Consider the following 21145-nt stretch of genomic DNA (forward strand, 5'->3'; position numbering starts at 1 on the left):
TACATAGCCTTTACCTAATAAAGAAAGTTTCTGCTAATTCCTTTTCAACAACTTCATTTTTCTTTATTTAAAGATTGATGATTGTATTCTTTTAGTCTATTCATGTGTTTTATGTATATCATTGATAGATTTTTTTTTTCTGTTAAGCATCACTGCATTCTTGGAATAAATTCTACCTGATAATGCTGCACTTAAATAATACAATGTTGGATTCATGAATTATTGTATTAACCTCATAAAATAAACTGATCAGTCTTATTTCCCTTTCTATTATAGAAGAAACTTTAATCTTTGAAAGTTTGGTAGAACTCAACTATAAATGTGGGCCTTAGACTTTTTTGGAAAGTCTTGGCTCACCACTTACATTTCTTTAATGCCAATTTTTCTATTCTCATTTTCTATTTCTTCTTGTATATACTTTTGCATTTTATATTTCTTTAGAAACTTACCCATTCACTGAGGTTTTCACATTTTCATAATATTATTTCATTATTATTATTATTATTATTATTAAAATCTGTGTTGATTTTATAGTTATTTCTCTTTTTCTTATTGTATATTATTTATTTGTAGCTCTTTTTTTTTTTTTTTTCTTCTCTATTAGTCCTGGCTGAAGATTACTATTGATCTTTTAAGATAATGGTTTTGGTGTTATAATTCACTCCATTTTCTTTAAAAAAAATTTTTTTTAAAGATTTTATTTATTTATTTGAGAGAGAGAGAGAGTGCACAAGCAGGGGGCAGGGGCAGAGGGAGAGGGAAAAGCAGACTCCTCACTGATCAGAAAGTCCAATGTGGGACTCAATCCCAGGACCCTGGAATCATGACCTGAGCCAAAGGCAAATGTTCAACCCACTGAGCCACCCAGGTGCCAATCCACTCTATTTTCTTTTAAATTTTCTCCTTAGTAAAATTCTGTTCCTACTTTTTAAAAAATTATTTCTTTTGGAGGATATTGTCTGTCTGTTTGCCTGCCTTCCTTCCTTCCTTTCTTCTTGCTTAGCAATATTTTTCTTTAATCTTTCTTGTGCCCTAATAAGTGTATTCAGAATTAGAGATTTCTCCATAAATACTGCTCTAGATGTGCCCCACAAATTTTGACATATAGTATGAATTTCATTGCTCAATTCTAAGTACTTTGTCGTTTCTCTTATGATTTCCATAGGCTATTTAGTATATATTTCGTAAATTTAAGACATACAAGATTAAAAATTTTATTAACTTCTAGTTTTATTGCAATCTGAATAAGAAGCTAGAATTTGATCTTATTTTTTTGATCTATCAGTTTCAGGAGGTGTGTTTTAAAGTCTTCAGCTACAATTTTTGATTCACGTATTCTCCCCGCCCCCAACCCCTCCCAGTGCTATCCACCCATACAGTTAGGTACATTTATGTTCATGATGACTAAATCTTCTTGCTCTATTATTCCCTATATCAGGGTATAATTATTCTCTTTTTTATGATTTTTTTCCCCATGAACTTTTATCTTGTTGGATGTTGAGAGTGCAATTCCAGTCTTCTTTGGAATTTTGAACAATTTCCAGATTACTTTTTGCTATCCTTTTTGTATCATTTGTTTAAATGGTACTTCTTGTAAATAGCATGCCATGTTATTAAATCTTTTTTTAATTTAAAAACTAGTATGAGAATCTCTTGTGTTTTAAGTAGTATCAAACCCACTTAAATTTATTGTAATCACTATTACATGAGGTCTTATTTTTACAGAGCCTTTTGGTTAACTGGTACTCCACCATGCATCTGCTTTATATTCCTGGGCAGGGGCAATCCCTTTGGGGAGTTTAGACAGGGGAGAAGTAGAGGAGTGATTCAGGGGTTGGTGGGAATACCGTTTCACTCCAGCAGGACTTTTATCTTGCCCTGATACTACCCCTGGCAGTGACCTAAACTATTGTTGTGGATTCTTTGGTGATAGGATAGATGATGCCGATCCAAAGATAAGAATAGTTTGAAAACCCTCCCTAAACAAGTCCTTAATGCTATGACACAGTAGCCTTTGCCCCAGGCCACTGCAACCTTATACACTAGTTTCTATAGCTTTCTCCCTAGGAGTTTCCTCATTGTTTTTATAATACTTACTGTGACCCACGTTTGGCTCTGCAGTTTCTCCAGGGTTGATTTTGGGGAAAGGCTTTTTCACTCTGCTGGTATACTATCTTGTTGGGAAGCCACAGATATATTTTATGAATATATTCATGAGAGTGGTAGTACAAAGATATTTGGGAATAACTTACTAATTAAAAGCTACCCGAAAACCCTAAACAAGGTGATCTTGGCAAATCATATAGTAGAAATATTACTAAAAGCCAAAATACTTCACATATGTACCTAGTACTTTCCTTAGGACCAAATCGATTACACCACAGTACTCCTCTAAATCTCACAGAATAGTTTAACATGTTAATTCAGTTGGTTTTCCCATCCTTTTCTTTCTTCTTTTAAAAATCTCTCTGCATCCTTTTATTCCTGTGGCTCAGAATTTTTTTTGAAACTCATTCTTGATACCACGCCGGTCTCTGCTGACTAAAGGGCAGTTCAACTTCCCAGGTGGTAGGCTGTTTAACAGGTTGAGATTGCCTTCTCTTACTATCAGCAGGCAGCAGTGTTAACAGCATTAATCCCCAAAACCCGTTCATTTACCCTAATGACACCCTCCTGCACTCAGGCACGCTCTTGTGTGTTAATGGGATATCTAGGCAGTCCCTACCTCCTCCATTAAGGGACCCACTTAACCAGAGACCAGAGTCAGTGTTTCTTCCCTGCTTTTCAGGGGAGTGACTTTTGCCAGTTATTTCTAGAAGAAACTCCTGCAGTCACTCCTCTCCTGTGATTAAGGGATGGCATTGCCAGCCACAAATGAGCAGGAAGGCAAACCAATTCATTTAAGTAAGCTGTGGGGTATGAAGATTTGTTTAAGAAAGACAATTCTCAGAGGACTGGTTATATTACCTCTTGAGCGTGTGTCAGAACTTAAGTTTCCCGTCTCACTTATTCATTCGGTCAAGGGATTAGAAAAACTGTCTAGATGATAAGATATCCTTCGAAGGCTGAAACATTAAGCAGCTTGGTGCCATGGATTAAAAACAATGGATCAGGAATTGAGAAAGAGATGTTAGTCCCAGCTAAATTATTAAGTATCTGTGTGACCTTGGAGAGATTAGACAACTTCTTGGGAATTTGGCTTCCTCATCTGTAAAATAACCTTGGAGGTTCCATTCCTCAAAAATCCAAGATCCTAAAGCATTTTTAGCTAAGACCCATTTTTACTTCTAAACGGAAATGTTAAAAATGTATCTAAGTAGGGTCATAAGTGAATGCAGTGAAGTTTTCATGAGAGCATAGAGTGGAGATATACTAAATGGGGGTTGGTTTTGCTGCAGAGCCCAGACCCAGGAAACCTGCTGCACACTAGAATCTGAAGATCTGGGGATTGTGGGAGCACAGGGACTGAAAAGGAGGGGCTTGCCTGTCAGGAAGTGAGGCCATTGTAAAGACATTCTGCCCCTCACATGCCTGGAGCCATGCCTGAGTCTATGAGATACAGGAGGACGTTTGGCATTCTTTTTATTTAAAGGCAATGCCTGAAACTCCCTACCACAGACTGATGAAGGGCTTACACACAGGATCTGTAATGTCAGTTTTTTGACTGTAAATCAGCTTCCTGATGGGGTCTTTTTGAGAAAAGACTTTTCATGTAGAATGCTCATTTGCCACCCTCCTCTTACCCATCAATCCCCATCCCACCCCACCCCCGCTTCACCTAAGAGTCACATGGGAGTGAAGTAAAGTGGTCTAGACATATTTTTAAGATTGGAACATTTTTTCCAGACTATGATAGGACAGCTTCAAATGCGATGCAGCTGGATTTTCCTTGGGTGGCCCGTGGTGCCTCAAAACCCGACCCTGACTCTCTAAGTAACCTAAAATTCATGTTTCTCAGGTCTTTAATTAGGAAGGATAGAGACAATTTTATATCCTTGCTTACATGAAGGAGAGGTAGTCTGACTCTGAATAGGAGTGCTAAGGAAACTTATGCATTCGGCTTTTCAGAACCAAAAATCAGATTCCTAAGTTCTCCTATCTTTTCACCTTTCTCATAGCTTAACTAGGAGTAACTCAGAGCAAAGAAGTTAACTCTCTGTGCCTCAGATTGCAATGGTTGGCTGGATGAAGCTGTAAATGGCACCATGAAATAAATGTATAAAAATATAAAAAAACATAAACCTATTCCTCATACAGTAATGACATGCATTAAATAATAATTTGGGAGGTATAGAATAGTTGTTAGGGAAATACATTAGAGGTGCCAAAGAAAAAAAAGGAAGCAACTTTAAAAAATAAATGTATTCTGGTACAACAGAGAAAGTCTTGTCAGTTATATTTTAAATGGTATAATTAGGAGTTTGCAAGAAGATGACTGTATACCCCTTTGGGCACCTCAGCCTCTAGCACAATTGTAAATGGACAAAAATCAACAGCAAATGTACCACTGTTCTTTTAAAATGGAACTTATTTATTTAATTTAGATTCCACTAAGTGAAAATAATATTTTAAAATTCCAATCAGTCCCTTAAGGCAGCAGGAGATCTGCGGCCTCTTGCCTAATGATGTAATTAAGCTTAGCTCATCATTATCCAGCCAGACACCACACACATACACACACACACACACACACACACACACTCTCAGAACTGCAACTGCATTAAGGGGTCAGTAAATGATTGGGGACATGTGGGAGTTGAGAAACAAAAGGCCTTAGGGGATTTTTAGTTTTTAGACTAGGTATATGTTAGGTTTTCACAGAAGTTAGACCAAGGACAAGGACGTTTTGTTGTGACAGCACTAGGAATCATTTTTCTATATTTTAACAATAAAATATATAACACTTATTATCCTCTACAAACATACTCAAATAAAAATGAGGATTGTATATACTTGAAGAACATGTAACTCCTCATCAACTTTTAGTTTATCTTATAGATTAATGCAGAAAACACTGAGTTTCTTTGGAAAGGAGAGAGTTTGATTGTCTGATAGCCATTTTAAAATCACTCTCAGCCATGATGAGGAAGTGTTTCTTTCAAATACTGTTTTGGTCTATTTCACAAAGAGTGCATGCTATGAGAGTGAGTGTTATATGATATTGAATACCTATCCTGGGATTTTTGCACAAGAAGATCATTTATCAAATATAATTCATCCCTTCAAGTAGAAGTACAATTAAAGAAATTATTTTGAAAATAAAGTTTATACTACATGAAAAGCAGGGTCCCTAAGTACCTTTAAGCACATGCACAAGCATGCTCAAACCCTCGCCAGTCTCTGCTCTGCACTGTTTTAGCCACTCTCTCATCACATTTGAGTTTTTTGGGGTTTTGTTTTGTTTTGTTTTGTTTTGTTTTGCTATACTTTGCTATAATTACCTGATGGGAACTTTCACAGTTTGTATCATGGGCACAGTGGTTAATTTTTAAGGGAGTAGGACTTATGAAATGGAATTTCTTGCCCAGTATTGAAAAAAAAAATCTTCACCTGTATGAATAAATCTGTATTTTTCATTGTTAGATTATTTCACATTCTATGGAACTAATTTGTTCAGAATAAGTAAACAAGGTACTCCCAAATCTCTGGCTTTTAGGAGCCTCTAAAATCATTCCTCAGCGCTCCTGAGACCTCTTTCTGGCACTAAGGCTATATATGAAATGACTTTGGTTAGGTTTTACTGCTTTGCTAATGATTAACAATAGCCACCTTGAAGTAACAGATCACTTTACAGAGTTCATTAAATTCTATCTGGCATAAAGTATAGGCCATCGAATAAACTTCGGATTCTCTGAACAGCCGAGGATGGTATAGGGACTCAGTAGCTTTTGCGGTAAAAGCCTCGAAGAAAAGGGAGTCAAACCAGGTACAGATGTTCTTTTTGATTAGAGAAGCAGGGCTTAAAAACCAACCAAGAACTACAAGATAATTTGTTATATGTGACTAGGACAAAAAGCTGTGACAAGGAATAAAAAGCAGTAAGACTCTAAGGAAGGGTGGATGGCACAAGCTATGCTGATTCTATTCTACCACTGCTGCTTTTATTCCATGAGTAGAAATTTACTGAGTAACAGCTACCTGCCAGGCGTACTGAGGATACAGCAGTACAAACACATGATATCCCTGTCCTCGTGAATTCATATTCAACTGGGTGAGACAGATGATAAACTGATAAACACACAAATAAATCAGTTAAGATATGTACTGCGAAAGAAACGTCCAGGTATTGTTGAAAAGTCCAAGTGATGGTGAGCGTGAGAGATGTCTAAGAAACAGGGAGTAGGTCCTTAGGGATAGGGTGATAAGGGAAGGTAATGGCTTTTTGAGCAGGCGGCATCTGAGATGAGTCCCAAAGGCAAAAAAAAAAAAAAAAAAAAACAACAGGCAGCCACACAGAGAAGGGGTAAGAGTACTCTCAGTGGAGGGACAACAAGTATAAAAACCTAGAGTAGGGACGGGCTTGGAGCGTTTGAGAAGTCAGGAGACCTACATGGCTAAAGAATGGTGTGATACCTGGAGAGGTTAGGGAGGTCAGGAGGAGCTAGATCATGTAGGGTCTTTGTGGCAAAGAGTTTGGAGTCTCTTAAAAAAGCAATGGAAGGGATTTAGCAGGGAGTCACATGATCCCATTTACTTTTTAAATATATTACTCCGGTATGCTTTTTAACTTTTAAAAAATGTTTAATTCCAGTATAGTTAACATACAGTGTTATATTATTTTCTGGTGTACAATATAGTCATTCAACACTTCCTTATATTACTCAGTGCTCATCAAAATACGTGGACTCTTAATCCCCTTCACTTATTTTACCCATCCCCCCACCATCCTCCCCTCTGGTAACCATCTGCTCCTTCTCTGCAGTTAGGAATCTACTTTTGGGGGTCACCCGGGTGGCTTGGTCGGTTGAGCATCTGACCCTTGGTTTCAACTCAGGTCATGATCTTGCACTCGGGATTGAGCCCTTCATCAGGCTCCCCGCTCAGTGGGGAGTCTGCTTGTCTCCCTCTCTCTTCATCCCTCCCCTTGATTACACTCTCTCTGTCTCTCAAATAGATGAATAAATCTTTTTTTTTTAAAAAAGAGTGTATTTTTTGATTTGTCTTTTTTCCCCTTTATTCATTTGTTTCGTTTCATAAATGCCACATATGAATGAAATCATATGGTATTTGTCTTTCTCTGATTGGCTTATTTTGCTTAGCATTATACTCTCTAGATCCATCCATGTTTTTGCAAATGTCAAGATTTCATTCTTTTTTATGGCTGAGTAATCTATTTTATATATTTTATATTTTATATATATATATATATATATGTATATGTGTGTGTGTGTGTGTGTGTGGGTGTGTGTGTATATATATCTATATCACATCTTCCTTAACAATCTTTAGTCGCTGGACACTTGGGCTGTTTCCATAATTTGGCTCTTGTAAAAAATGCTGCAATAAACATAGAAGTACCTTCAGTATGCTTTTATTTTGATAAGAAAGAAAGGATTGTTCATGGGAACTAAACAATTTATCCCATACACACGTCATACCACATACATGAAATCTTCAATGATGATTAGAAAAATTTAAATATGGGCAGAATCAGACAAAGAAATTATCTTGCTGCCTTTATATTCTCCCACATGTGGATTTACTCTCATACCTCTCATAAACCTTTCTGAAACCATATTTCAGCCAAACACAGAAGTATATCTTCTAACTCTTTGGCACAAAAACTGATGCAGGTTCACAAGTAAAAATATATCCTGATGATAAACTTGTTGGAATATTTTAAAATGGCAGGACCATTTTATTGTGTATTATCAGCAGGGTCTTCCCTGGTCAGAGAAAACCTTTTTTGTTGTAGGAGAACAAAAGGGTAGGATGATGGCCTGAATCGGTGTTCCCATTCATTGCAGGATGCACATCCATAGCCTGCTTTGGCCAGATCTCCAAGTTCCTTCATGTCTGGCGTCTCCTGTGTAACATTCTGTACCCTGTGGCCAGGGTAATGTTTCTTGACTTCTTGTTCATTAACATTCGCTTGGGCTTAGACAGTTTTACAGCAGTACCTGAGACAGACGTCACTGACTGCCATTTTTAGAATCAAAGCAATTATTCAGAAAAAAACCCTAAAATTTACAGTTAAAGTATAAAAAAAGTTATTGCACTACTCATATAGAAATGCTTACCTAACTACAGGTATTCTCTGTTGATAGCATTCTGATTAAGAGCATGGAGAGGGTAAAGAATTAGGCTGACTTGCACTCAAACCTCGGCTGAACCATATACTAGCTCTGTGATATTGATTATTTCACTTCTGGGATTCTTTTCTGCTATTTTATTTTTTTTTTCTTTTCTGCTATTTTAACATGGAGATAGTAAAACCTGCCATAGAGGGTTATTATGAAGTTTAGAAGTAGTGTATATACAGTGTGTGGCATATAAATAATATCTATTATGCTAAACTAATAATAGATTTGATTAGATTGAATCAAATTGAATAGATTGAATACATTGTTTTTATTGTTACATTCAGTAATTCTGCTCCATAGAGTTAAAAATCTCTTTCTAGTCTCAGAGTTACGATCCCCCCTTTTCCCTCTCTGATCCATTTGTTTTATTCACTTTGGACCAGTGGGAGCCCCTTTTTTTCCCTCTTCCCCAAGGGATATGTCAGAACTCAAATTCCAAGTCTCCCTTGAACTTAAGTTACCTTTGAATTAGGCACTTGAGTGAGATGCTGTAAAAGAAGTTTCCAGTTTTGCTGGTGAAGGTGGTAGGGGCAGGAATGGTGATGATTTTGCAGTGTTTGTAGGGTTGTGTTTCAGAGACATGAGTAGGACTGGCAGTGGTGGTACCAGTGATTGCATTAAAGTCAAGTTCCTGGTATTGGTGGAGTTTGATGGAGAAACTGGAGGGCTTTGTTCTTTAGCCTTGAGAATCCTTCACCTAATATCCTAATAAGTCCCCCATCAATGTTATCTAGTCAGAGTGCATTTAGTGAATTTTATTTTTGTTTGTTCATTTTGTTTCATTTTTAATAAGAACTCTGACTTTAGTTCAGATAAGTCCATTTCTATCCTCTTTTCAATCTTTAGTATCTTCATTATCTGGTTCCTTTCAATTCTCAGCCCTCTGTATCATACAGGGGGCTTATAGATTTCTTTTTGCATAGACCTAATTATATGCTCTTTTTACTTCGTTGTCACAAAAGCATGTAAATACAGTGTATTAAAAATTAAGCTTACATTGTCTTCCTCAGAACCTGCTTTTTCCAGTATTTCCTACTTTGGTGAACAGCCCCAGCTGCCACCATTTGCTCATGCCTAATATGTGGACTTTTTTGTAGGTCCTTCACTCTCCTTTATACATATGCACTATGAATTCTGTTGCCTAAAATCTGTCCTTTTCATTCTCATCCCTCTACTTTTTATTGGGTTCAACCCTTAACATCCCTATACCTACCCTCTACTATTATTATAACTTCCTTACTGGCCTCCTTGTCCTTTTTTATGTCCACTTCAACCAGAAGGACATTTCCACCATAAAAACTGATCATATTACTCCTCATCTTGAAAATTTTAATTGTTCTTCCATATCTGAAGAATAAAACCCAACATATTGTTCCTTCTTGCTAGAGCCCACCTCTCTTTTGTCTGCTAAGAAAAGCCCTTAGACATCTAGTTTCTGTAAACATACATTAGCCTAGGCCAGACTAGGGTCCCTTCCTCCTAATCTGCACTAGATGTGTTTCTCACCTCACTGTAGGCAAGGATTTCTTTTCATCTTTGTAGCCTTATTTACCTAACACATGGTGTTCTTATACATATTTGTTGAATGAAAGAATGAATGAATGAATGAATGAGTGAAAGTTTTCTTCTTATAGGGCCAACACTTCTCTGACTCTTTTCTGTTCCTGCAGCACTTGTGGTGGCTGTCCTTGTTTCTGGCCCACATTCACTATGCTTATTTCATTTTTCTCTGTAGCTACACATTGATGCATTATGTTTACAGGGCCCTTTTCATTCTCTTCCACTGTCAAGTTTGTATGTTTTTTAGGTACCTGCTGCATAAGCATAGATCATAGGTCCCTTCTAAGGCCACTTCTAAGGGACCAGTGCCTGGTCACAGCCTTAACCATTTAACTCTGTGTTTTACTCTGCTCACATTGACCGCTCTGGCTATAGGGGTTGTACTCTTCAGTCTGATTCCAGGGCTATGCTGGCCATGCGCTGACTTTCACATAGCTTGAATCTTACTAGTTTTATTTATCACAGTTTTCTCTGAGTTTGACCACAAGTATTAGCTTTGCCCATCTACAGATGGGAAAGACTGCATATATACCACCCTCATTTTGGATGATAAAGTATTAGCTTTCCGACAGAAAGTTATAACAAATAGTATTTCCGCAGTAAACGTTAACACAATAGAGTTTCTTCTCTTCCTCTAGTTCACAAGTCTCCTGCAGTAAATGATATGAGAAATAAATCCCAGCTCAGAAAGAACTTCCCATTAAAAAATATGTTTTAGGGGCGCCTGGGTGGCTCAGTGGGTTAAGCCTCTGCCTTCAGCTCAGGTCATGATCTCAGGGTCCTGGGATCGAGTCCCGCATCAGGCTCTCGGCTCGGCAGGGAGCCTGCTTCCTCCTCTCTCTCTGCCTGCCTCTCTGCCTACTGTGATCTCTCTCTGCTTGCCTCTCTGCCTACTGCGATCTCTCTCTGTCAAATAAATAAATAAAATCTTTAAATTTTTTTTTTAAAAATATGTTTTAGAACTTTAAAATCTTTATTTCCCTTCCATTATACTTACAGTGAATTTACAGCAAAAAGGAACAGGTGAAAATTGACCGAACTTATAGAAGACCTGGCAAACAATTAAAAAGCAAGTAGGCAAATAAACTATGACAACAGGTTAAAAAGAGAAAATAAAGCTCTTTGTGACCTCTTCCTTTTATTTCTCCAGCCTGTTGTGGGTGTGATTTTTAAATTTTTAATTCAGCCTGCTGAGATGATAGGCTCCTGGGACTGTGATCCTTCAGAATAGTATCTAATTTAGTCACAGCTATGACTAATGTGACTTTCGTGGCTCTTTGAATTTACAAAGACACACTGTGAAAACTAACTATAGAGTAGTTGAAATGACTTGGTTCAAGAATGGTTTGGTGTTTTCTGCCTTGATTCATTCTTAGAAAGAGGAAAGGAAATGGCATTTGTAGAATGCATACTTGAGCAGGCACCATAATAAATTCTTTAAATGTCTCAGCTACCTTATGAAGAAGACATTGTTATCCTAACTTTATAGATGAGGAAAGTGAATTTCATATAGCTTCATAAATTTTCCAGAATTGCTTAACTAGTAAATGGAAGACCAAGGAAGAATCCCTGTTCTGTCTGACTTCAGAGCCCATTTGGTGATATCTTTTAACAGTTATAATTATGGACTGAGGATACAGTTGAGTTATTCTGGATATTTCTGACCCTCTCAGCAACTTGTGTCAGATAACTTATTCCTTTTCCCACCACCATTCAGAGATTCATCCTTCAAAAGATTCTCAAAAAACGGGAGGGTCTTTCAGTGCTGGAGACCCGCATCATTTACATTGGACAAAGACATAAATACTTTGGCATGGAGTCGCTACATGTATTCTTCGACCATTCTCCTTTTCCCTTCCTAATACAAGGCAGGCTATGAGAAACTAACCAGTAATTGTTACTAGCCAGCTGTCACTGCTTTGCATAAGATACTGTGTAGATTATGCTGGTATGTGAACCACTAAGTGTCAAACGTACAGATGTTAAATGATGTAAGAGTTCATAGGGGAGATCAGGAATGGTTCCGTGGAGGAGGTCAGAATAAGTATTTGTGAAACAGGTACTTAAAGAATGGTAGGCTTTGATAGGTTGAGATAAAGAGGTAAACCTAGATATTTCAAGATAGAAAAAGTGTGAGCAATACTTATAAATGGATACTTATAAGTAAATGAATATGCCTGGTGAGTTGGGTTCACTCCACCAGGTGACTTGATGGTCAGAAGCTGTTCGTTGGTACCGTCAAAATATAACAAGGAAAATTGAGTGTGCACTATATGTCATATACTATGGAAAATTCTTTTATTACATGCCTCAACTGATTTAATTTTCATAATAATCCTATATGGTAGGCACTGAAATTGTCTCCATTTTACAGAGGAGGAAACTTATAAACAGAGGTATTAAATAATTTTCAAATGTCTAGGAAGTAGTAGATCCGAGAAATCTGGCTCCAAAGTCTGCTTTTAAGCCCTAACCTAGGCACAGGCATGGACACATCACCTTGAGAGTAGATGAGGATAAAAGATGGTTGGAAAAATCCTCCTGTGACTGGCAGAATTCACCTGAATTTTCAGACATTTTCTCAATTTAAAAAAAAAAAAAACCACTCCTAATTTCTAGTTATGGGATCTTCTCGTATCTGTCCTTATAGCCTCCTTTATCTGATTCCTTTTAGTTTCATTTTTCTTAACCTCTTTTTCTTCGCTTTTCCTTCTCTTCCTTCCCCCCATCTCTGAGTTATTTGAGCCTATATCATCTCTTCCCATCTGTAGGACTGTGGCTCAGGAACTCTACTAATCCCACAGGAATCGCCGGGGCAAGAGTGGAAAAGGTTAGCATCTTACAGAAGTTGGGGACAGCAGGAAGCCAAGCTCAATCAAGGGTCAGTGAGCTTGACTCTCCTCACCTTCCACCCACTGCTGCCTTGCTTTGTCCTGTCAGCCGAGAAGGGCCCCCATGCTAGAAAGATGAGAGTCCTTAACGAAGGAAATCGGCACAGAGCCTGTGCCAGGAAAGGTTTTGCCTCCCCTGCAGCTGTTTTTGTCACCTCGCCAAGCACAGCAGTGGATGGATTTATTTGTACAGGAGGTAAAGCCAAGAGAATCTGGGCATAATATTCCAGGAGCTCTATCTTAGTTTTCTGGAACCGGAAACCCAGACCTGTCTAGAATTTTTTTCTTTACTGGGTATTTGAATGGGTGTCTTTGCTTCTAAAAATGGAAGAAAAGAAACAAACAAAAAAGATTTTTTTTTTATGGAAATGGAACCACTAATTTCAATCTGGAGGCTCTGAGTTGGTTGGAGTTGCCCAGGTGGTTTTTATTATGTCTCTTTCTGATTGCTAGTTGCCTCCTACAGAAAGAAGGGCAGAGAAGTTTCAATGTTAAAGACATTGGTTGAGTGCCCATCATGTGTCTTCATTTTACATAATACTGAGAAGTGTAGGGGAAGATATGAGACTAAAACCAAACAAACAATGCCAAAATGATATATAAAAATAAGTAAGGACTACAACAATGTCAAAAACAATGGTAGACTTAAGCTTACTACATTAAAAAAAAATCTGAGGAGCTCCTTTTTCAGGAATTATATTCAAAACTATTTATGCTACAAAATAGCCTGAAAACTACTCTACTTACTCATTTGTTTTGGTGCTAAATTTGGTGACAAATAACTATGGACTTGCAAAATAAATTTCATCTTCAGAGAAAGAAAATTCATTATTACTGTCATTCTACAAGAGAATATATTATAGGTTGTATATACTAAAAATGGCAGCCGTGTTGAACAGGGACTGAATCCCAACATGACTAAAGAACATAAATTTCACCTGTGAGTATTAAGTTTTTGAATGCTTGTTCAAAAAAAGTTGCGTTATTTTATGCGTTATGCTATGAACACAATGCCACTGACATTAAATAGATTAAAATTCTGTGAGGCCCATCACACATATAAGACTTTTAAAGAAAGATTGAAGTCAGAATAAAAATAATTGTCAGCGTGCTATGTATATATCACAGTGGGTTATTATTCAGCCTCTAAAAAGGACTGCCATTTGTGATATGGTTGAATCTGAAGGGCATTATATGCTAAATGAAATAAACCCAACAAAGACAAATATTGCATGGTGTCACTTACATGCAGAATCTCAAAAAAAAAAAAAAAGTCAAACTTGTAGAAATGGGATAAAATGGGGGTTTCCAGGGCCTGAAGGGTGGGGAAAACAGGGAGAGGTTGGTAAAAGGGCACAAGCTTGCAGTTGTAAGATGCATAAGTCCTGAGGATCTGATGATGCTTAGTATAGTGACTGTATTTAATAATACTCTTTTGTATAATCAAAATCTGCTAAGAGAGAGTACATCTTAAAAGTACATCTTAAAAAGTACATCTTAAAAGTACATCTTAAAAGTCTGTACCAAGGGAACCTGGGTGGTGCAGTCAGTTAAATATCCCACTCTTGCTTTCTGCTCAGGTTGTGATCTCAGGGTCATGAGATCAAGCCCTGTGTCAGCTGGCATCGAGCACAGAGTCTGCTGAAGTTTCTCTCTCCCTCTTCTTTTGCAACTCCCCACCCTGTGCTCTCACTCTCTCTCTCAAATAAATAAATAAATCATTTAAAAAAAATTGTGCCAAGAAAAAAAGGTAACTATGTGAAATGGTCTTTGTGTTAATTAACTTGATTATGAAAATCATTTCCTAATGTATACATATATCAAATCATCATGTTGTACACTTCAGTTGTGTTACAACTTTATTTGTAAATTATGCTTCCATAAAACTGGAAAAAGTTTATGAAAGAATCTATTATACAGCCAAAAACAATCCCCAACTGTTAAAATGGCAGTTGTGTTCAAGGAAGGAAGATTCATATAAACTAGAATTCCTGCAAAAGACTATGGTGAGGTAAGACTTCAAATGAATGAAATTTCAGAAGCTGGAACATAAAAAATTAGAATGTAGGATTTAAAGCACAGGAGCAGCTTAATTAAACATTATCTTTAAATTAAGCAATTTATTGAAATAACTGTTAGGATACTGGGCGATGTTATAAGAGTCCTCTAAACAACATTACAAAAATGACCTATTTAATCTGCATTTGACCTATAAAAAAATGCTAGCTCTTCATAGGAGTCTTATGAAATAATGTTGGAAACTTTGCCTAAGACATTTAGATTCATTTTCTTGAGACTGTTCACATGTCTGATAAACCCATAGACTGTAGATCCTTTATGCTGCTGTATTCCCAGGATCCCATAGAATGTGGAAAGTCAGCCAGATTTCCAAAATAGCTAGCAGTCTGTGATTACACACAGTTATTTGTGCAAAAAGTACTCCCAACTAGTAAGTGAAGATTAACAAATATATAGGGAAAATTATGATCTGAAAACAAGCAGCATATTTATTTTTCTAATTATGATCTGAAGATTTAAAAGAACATCTGAATGAACTAAATGGCTGTAGTTTTATTGGCTCTTTACCTTGTAATTAAATGTTCCAAATTTGGCTTTTTCTTCAAACAATCATGCAGAGAGCCTATTCAATATGTTCCATTGATCTAAGAAAAAGGAATGTAACTTTAAACTTTTCGCTAATTTTCAATTATAACATTAAAGGCATAGATGAAAATCCACTATGAGGAAATAGATTCATTCTGAATCAACTCAAATTTCATAGACATTTAATACAATAATAGGTTATGTTTATTGAGCATTAGTTAAGTGCAAAACACTGTGCAAAGTGGCCTATTCAATCTTTATAACAAATCTATGCATTGGGAACTTTTATAATCCTCATTTTGTAGATGTGATACAAAAGAAGGCACAGAGAGGTTAGGAAACTAGCCCTTTATCACCAAGTATTAAGAGGCATAAATAGGACAGAAACCTCCTTATTTCAACTTCAACTCAAAGCCCCACTTAAATTTTTTTTTATTTATGATAGTAATAAATGTGGATAATTTAGAAGTAAAGTAATTCTATAAATCTTGTAATTAGGTTGAACATTTAATTTGTCATGCACTTTACAAAATGAAAGAGGTTTGCTAACTGGATACGACACTGGGAAACAGGAATAAAACAGGACATTTCTGAGAAAATGGTTATCTGATTTATGATGAAAAAGAATATTCTTTTTTTTTTTAAGATTTTATTTATTTATTTGACAGAGAGAGAGATCACAAGTAGGCAGAGAGGCAGGCAGAGAGAGAGATGCAGAGCTCAATCCCAGGACCCTGAGATCATGACCTGAGCCAAAGGCAGAGGCTTAACCCACTGAGCCACCCAGGCGCCCCCGAAAAAGAGCATTCCTTGTTTTTAATATCTCTTGCTCCCCAATTCCTGCCCCTTAGAACCAATTTTACTTTTTTGGTTTTCATTTTGTATTTTATATTTGTGAGTTCCTTTTTTAGGAATTGTTTTGAAAACTATCCAAATAGCATGCTATCCTGCATATTTTTGATTTTTCAATTTTAGATATCATATTGATTTTGTTATTTATTATATCAATTCATTTTAAAAAGATTTTATGTATTTGAGAAAGAGAGAGAGAGAGAGCACGAATAGGGGAAGGGGCAAAGGGAAAGGGAGAAGCAGGCTCCCTGCTCAGTCCCAGATGTGGGGCTAGATTCTAGGACCCTGGGATCATGACCTTAGCCAAAGGCAGATACTTAACTGATGGAGCCACCCAGGCACCCCTATCGATTTAGGCATTTATACTGATTTAATTTATCAATATATTGATTTTACATATTAGCTATTGATTTTTACTCTGGAATATAAGGCTTTAGCTTTCTTATACTTTGTGATTAAAATTTTTCTTATTTTCATTCTCCTAATTTTTTCGGTTAAATAATTTTATATTTAATTGTTAGGACTATGTAGATCTGATCACAGTTCATCCACATGTAATAATTTGTTGCATTTAATGAAACAACTCACTGTTTTTCCTGGAGTCAGCTATCATGTTGTTTATTTTTGCCTAGTTTTCTTTGTACATGTTGCTCATTCAGCCTAAGCTTTCTTTCTAAGCACTGAAGCTTCTCTTGTTACTGTTAAACCTCATAGGTAATAGATAAGTTCCACTTTTTCCTTAGAAACATCTCTCCTGAATTCTCCATCTTCCTGATCCAATACAGCTGACTGCTTTCTAAATCAACTATATCATAGTTTTCTTGAGAGCTGTCTTCATCTTTATCTTGGGGATACTTTCTTTTGTTTTAGTCTTCCTTTATCTTGGATTGCATATGTTTCTCACAGTGTCCCCCAAACCAGAGCTTTTCTGAGTCAATCTCCACCTACAGTAATGTCTTATTTTGTCTTGGTGGGAGGGGATGTATTCTGGGAGAGGACATCTAAACTTTCAATGCTCCCATTACAGACTCAAAAATCAGTCTTCTTGTGCTCACCCTATCTTGTCCTTTAGTCTTCAAAGTCACCTGATACCTCTAATTCCTGAATCTTTCTAGAGTTTAGTAGAACAAATGTGCTTGTTTTTCACTGGCATCTCACTTTCCAAGTAGTTGGGCTTTAACTTTCTCTGACTTACTGAGTCAGTTGCTATTTGTTTCATCTTTTTTCCATCTTTCAAAACTTTGTTTCCTTCCCTGTCCTTTTTGTCTTGAGTTTATACCTTGTTTTTATTATTATAATAAATTTTGTATTTAAACTTGTTAAAAGCCCATTAGCTGCCAAGAGAGAATAAGGAATAAATTTCTAAAAATATACAATTTCCTTTAGAGAAGTTTCAGAACCAAAAGACTAATTTATTTGAAAAACTATAAAGTAGTTGAAAAGTCCAATCATAAACTTTTATTCCACTTACATGAATTTAATACATGCTCTCTACAATTATGGTTGGCTTGTTCATCAAAATTTCATAAGACATTAAACAAAGCTAGTTATCATCTCAAGTTACTTCCCTGTTAACTATTTTTATACCACATGCATGTTAGGCAACTATCAAAAAAAAAATCACAAAAGAAAAAAAAAACAACCCAAAAGAAGTTAAATCCATGGGATTTTTATTTTGCTATTGTGCTTAATATACATAAAGTAATGGATATCAAGCGATATCCATTGTACATTTGTTCTTAGGCTGCGTAAAACATTTAAATACAAATAAAATGAGTGTTGCAAAAGTAATGAAAGCAAACAGCAGGGAACTTTACAAATAATGGAATATGAACCATTTCTGCCCTTATTCAGAGTAAATTGGGTCACAGTGAAAGGAACACTTCTGCAGTTGTAGTGAAAGGTGTGCACATTGAGAATGCATATTCCACAGATACACGAGGTTCAACCTGTAATATCTACGGGACACCTATTTCTACTCCAGCCTTGTAAGTGCCCCAGACTTAAAGTATCCACAATAACTACACCTGTGTCTGGAACTGGTTTTTCCTTTTATTCCCCACCAGGACAAATCAGTATGTAGGTAGTTTTCTCTGCTTAGACATGAAAGCAGGTTTGGTTTTTTTTTAACTTCTTTTTTTTTTAAGATTTTATTTATTTATTTGACAGAGATCACAAGCAGGCAGAGAAGCAGGCAGAGAGAGAGAGAGGGAAGCAGGCTCCCCGCCGAACAGAAAGCCCGATGCGGGGCTTGATCCCAGGACCCTGAGATCATGACCTGAGCCGAAGGCAGAGGCTTTAACCCACTGAGCCACCCAGGCGCCCCCATGAAAGCAGTTTTAACACACAATGTACTTTGTGAAGTCACAATGTACCAAAAGTACTACACCAAACATTTATAACTAGTGTAAAAGTTCCACATTCCCATATTGGCCACCCCAAGATGAAAACCGGTAACTCCCTAAATCTTAACTGGCTCTACTCCCCTAATATTAAACATGAAAACCACATGGGAAGAATAGGAATTCAGATAGAAGTAACATAAACCTGTCATAAATTGTAAACAAAAAACTATTTGTGGGACAGCATGAATGACAAATGGTCTGTGTAAATTTGGGGATGAGGAAGACAGAAGTTGGAAGGCTAGCTAATTCCCCCCTCTTTCTTCCGCATTAATTCAACTTTGTCTCCTTGGGTATCCGATGTCCACAATGTCAACTTGTCTCTGAGTAATTGCATGATTAGTGTGCTGGGGGTTTTTTTGTTTGTTTGTTTTTTTTAAGATTTTATCTCTTTGAGCAGAAGAGAGAGACAGAGGGAGCTCACAAGGGGGGGCAGGGTCAGAAGGAGAGGGACAAGCAGACTCACTGCTGAGCAGGAAGCCTAATACAGGGCTGGAGCCCAGGACCCAAGATCATGACCTGAGCCAAAGTTAGATGCCTAACCAACTCAGCCACCCAGGCACCACAAAAGAACTGTCTTGGTATGACTTTTCACTTACTGTATCTAGTTCAACAATGGCTTTATCAAAAGCTGTCTTTGCAAGAGAGCAGGCTTTCTATAGGGAGCTCAGAATCTTATAATAACAACACAGAAAGGTTAAGGGCCAGACCCAACCTGATAGGATGTGTTGGTTGCATTTCCTTTTTGCTGATTTCAAAAGCTTCTTGATATGCCTGTTATGACTGATTCATAATCTCCTTCTAATTATCATCAGCAGAAACCCTGGCTAGTAAAAGCAGTCATCTCCTTTCATTTTCTTTTTTTTTTTTTTTTAAGATTTTTATTTATTTATTTGACAAACAGAGATCACAAGTAGGCAGAGAGGCAGGCAGAGAGACTGGAAGGGAAGCAGGCTTCCCGCTGAGCAGAGAGCCCGATGCGGGGCTTGATCCCAGGACTCTGGGATCATGATCTGGGCGGAAGGCAGAGGCTTTAACCCACTGAGCCACCCAGGTGCCCCTCCTTTCATTTTCAAATAGAAAACTTTGCTCACCTGTGAAGCGCTGGGGATCAAAAACTTTCCCAAAACATAATGTACATCATTGCAGGCATCTTTTAGCTCAGTCTCAGTTTTCTCTCTGTATTCTCAGATCATCTGCTGTTTTTCTCAGCACCTTCCATCTTTTTCTCAATACTTGAGATGACCCTCCAATATGACCTATGGGCTCCCACAACATTTTCATAAACAATTTAGAGAAGATTCCTCTCCTCATTGAATAATTCAGCTTTTCATTCAGTTACAGGCTTCATGCTGGCTGCCATGTAATCATATCACTTGGTCTGTTCAGCTAGTTTGGCCCTCTACCCCAGCTCATTTCTATCCATGACTGGATGTTTGGTTCTGTAGTGGGTGGTGGTGGACGGATGGGGCTTCAGCATTCTCTGAGCAACGGCGATGAGACTGAGACTCTCAGGAGTTTATACCTTTGGGGAAAAAAAGACTGTTTTTTAAGAGCAGTTTTAGGTTCACCACAAAATTAAGCAGAGGGGCACCTGAGTGGCTCAGTGGGTTAAGCCTCTGCTTTCGACTCAGGTCATGATCTCAGGGTCCTGGGATCCAGACCCCCATCAGGCTCTCTGCTTAGCGGGGAGCCTGCTTCTCCCTCTCTCTCTGCCTGCCTCTCTGCCTACTTGTGATCTCTCTCTCTGTGTCAAATAAATAAATAAAATCTTAAAAAAAAAATTAAGCAGAAAGTATAGAGTTTTCATGTGCCCTCTTCACCCACACATTCATAGCTTCCTCAGCACTCAACATACCACACCAGTAAATTGTAATTGATAAATCTACATCAAACATCGTTATCACCCAGAGTCCATAGTTTACACTAGAGTTCACTCTTGAGTTGTCATTTTCAGGTCTTAACAAATGTACAATGACATATATCTACCACTGTAGTATCATATGAAATAGTTTCACTGTTCTAAAAATCCCCAGCACTCTGCCTATTCTACCCTCCACCCCACAACCTCTGGCAAATGCTGATCTTTGTAATCTCCATATTTTTGCCTTTTCCAGAATGTCATATAATTTGAATCATACGGTATGTATCAGGTTGGCTCTTCCACTTAGAATATACATTTAGGATTCTCCCATGTCTTTTCATGGCTTAGCTCATTTCTTTTCAGTGCTGAATAGTATTCCATTATATGGATGGTTATACCAGTTCATTTATCCATTCACCTACTAAAGGACATTTTGGTTCTTTTCTAACTGTGGGAATTTTGAATAAAACATCTATAAATAACTATGGACAGGCTTTTGTGTGTACAATGTTTTCAGCTCATTTGGGTAAATAGCAAAGGGCATATTGCTGTAATATATGGTAAGAGAGTATGTTTAATTTTATAAGAAACTACCAAACTGTTTTCCAAAGTGGCTGTTCTATTTCGCATTCCCACCAGCAATTAATGACAATTCCTGTTGCTCCACAT

General features: G+C 37.2%; 1 pseudogene across 1 annotated transcript; it reads right to left on the reverse strand.

The window, feature by feature from the left end:
- Positions 1–19142: 19142 nt before the first annotated feature.
- Positions 19143–20041, reverse strand: LOC308341683 (14-3-3 protein zeta/delta-like; annotated as a pseudogene). Its single transcript has 2 exons — positions 19655–20041; positions 19143–19439 (listed from the first exon to the last, which is right to left on the reverse strand). The product of its transcript is annotated as a 14-3-3 protein zeta/delta-like (transcript).
- Positions 20042–21145: the final 1104 nt, after the last annotated feature.

Source organism: Martes martes (genome assembly GCF_963455335.1).
Source record: "Martes martes genome assembly, chromosome: 4".
NCBI classification, from domain to species: Eukaryota; Metazoa; Chordata; class Mammalia; order Carnivora; family Mustelidae; genus Martes; species Martes martes.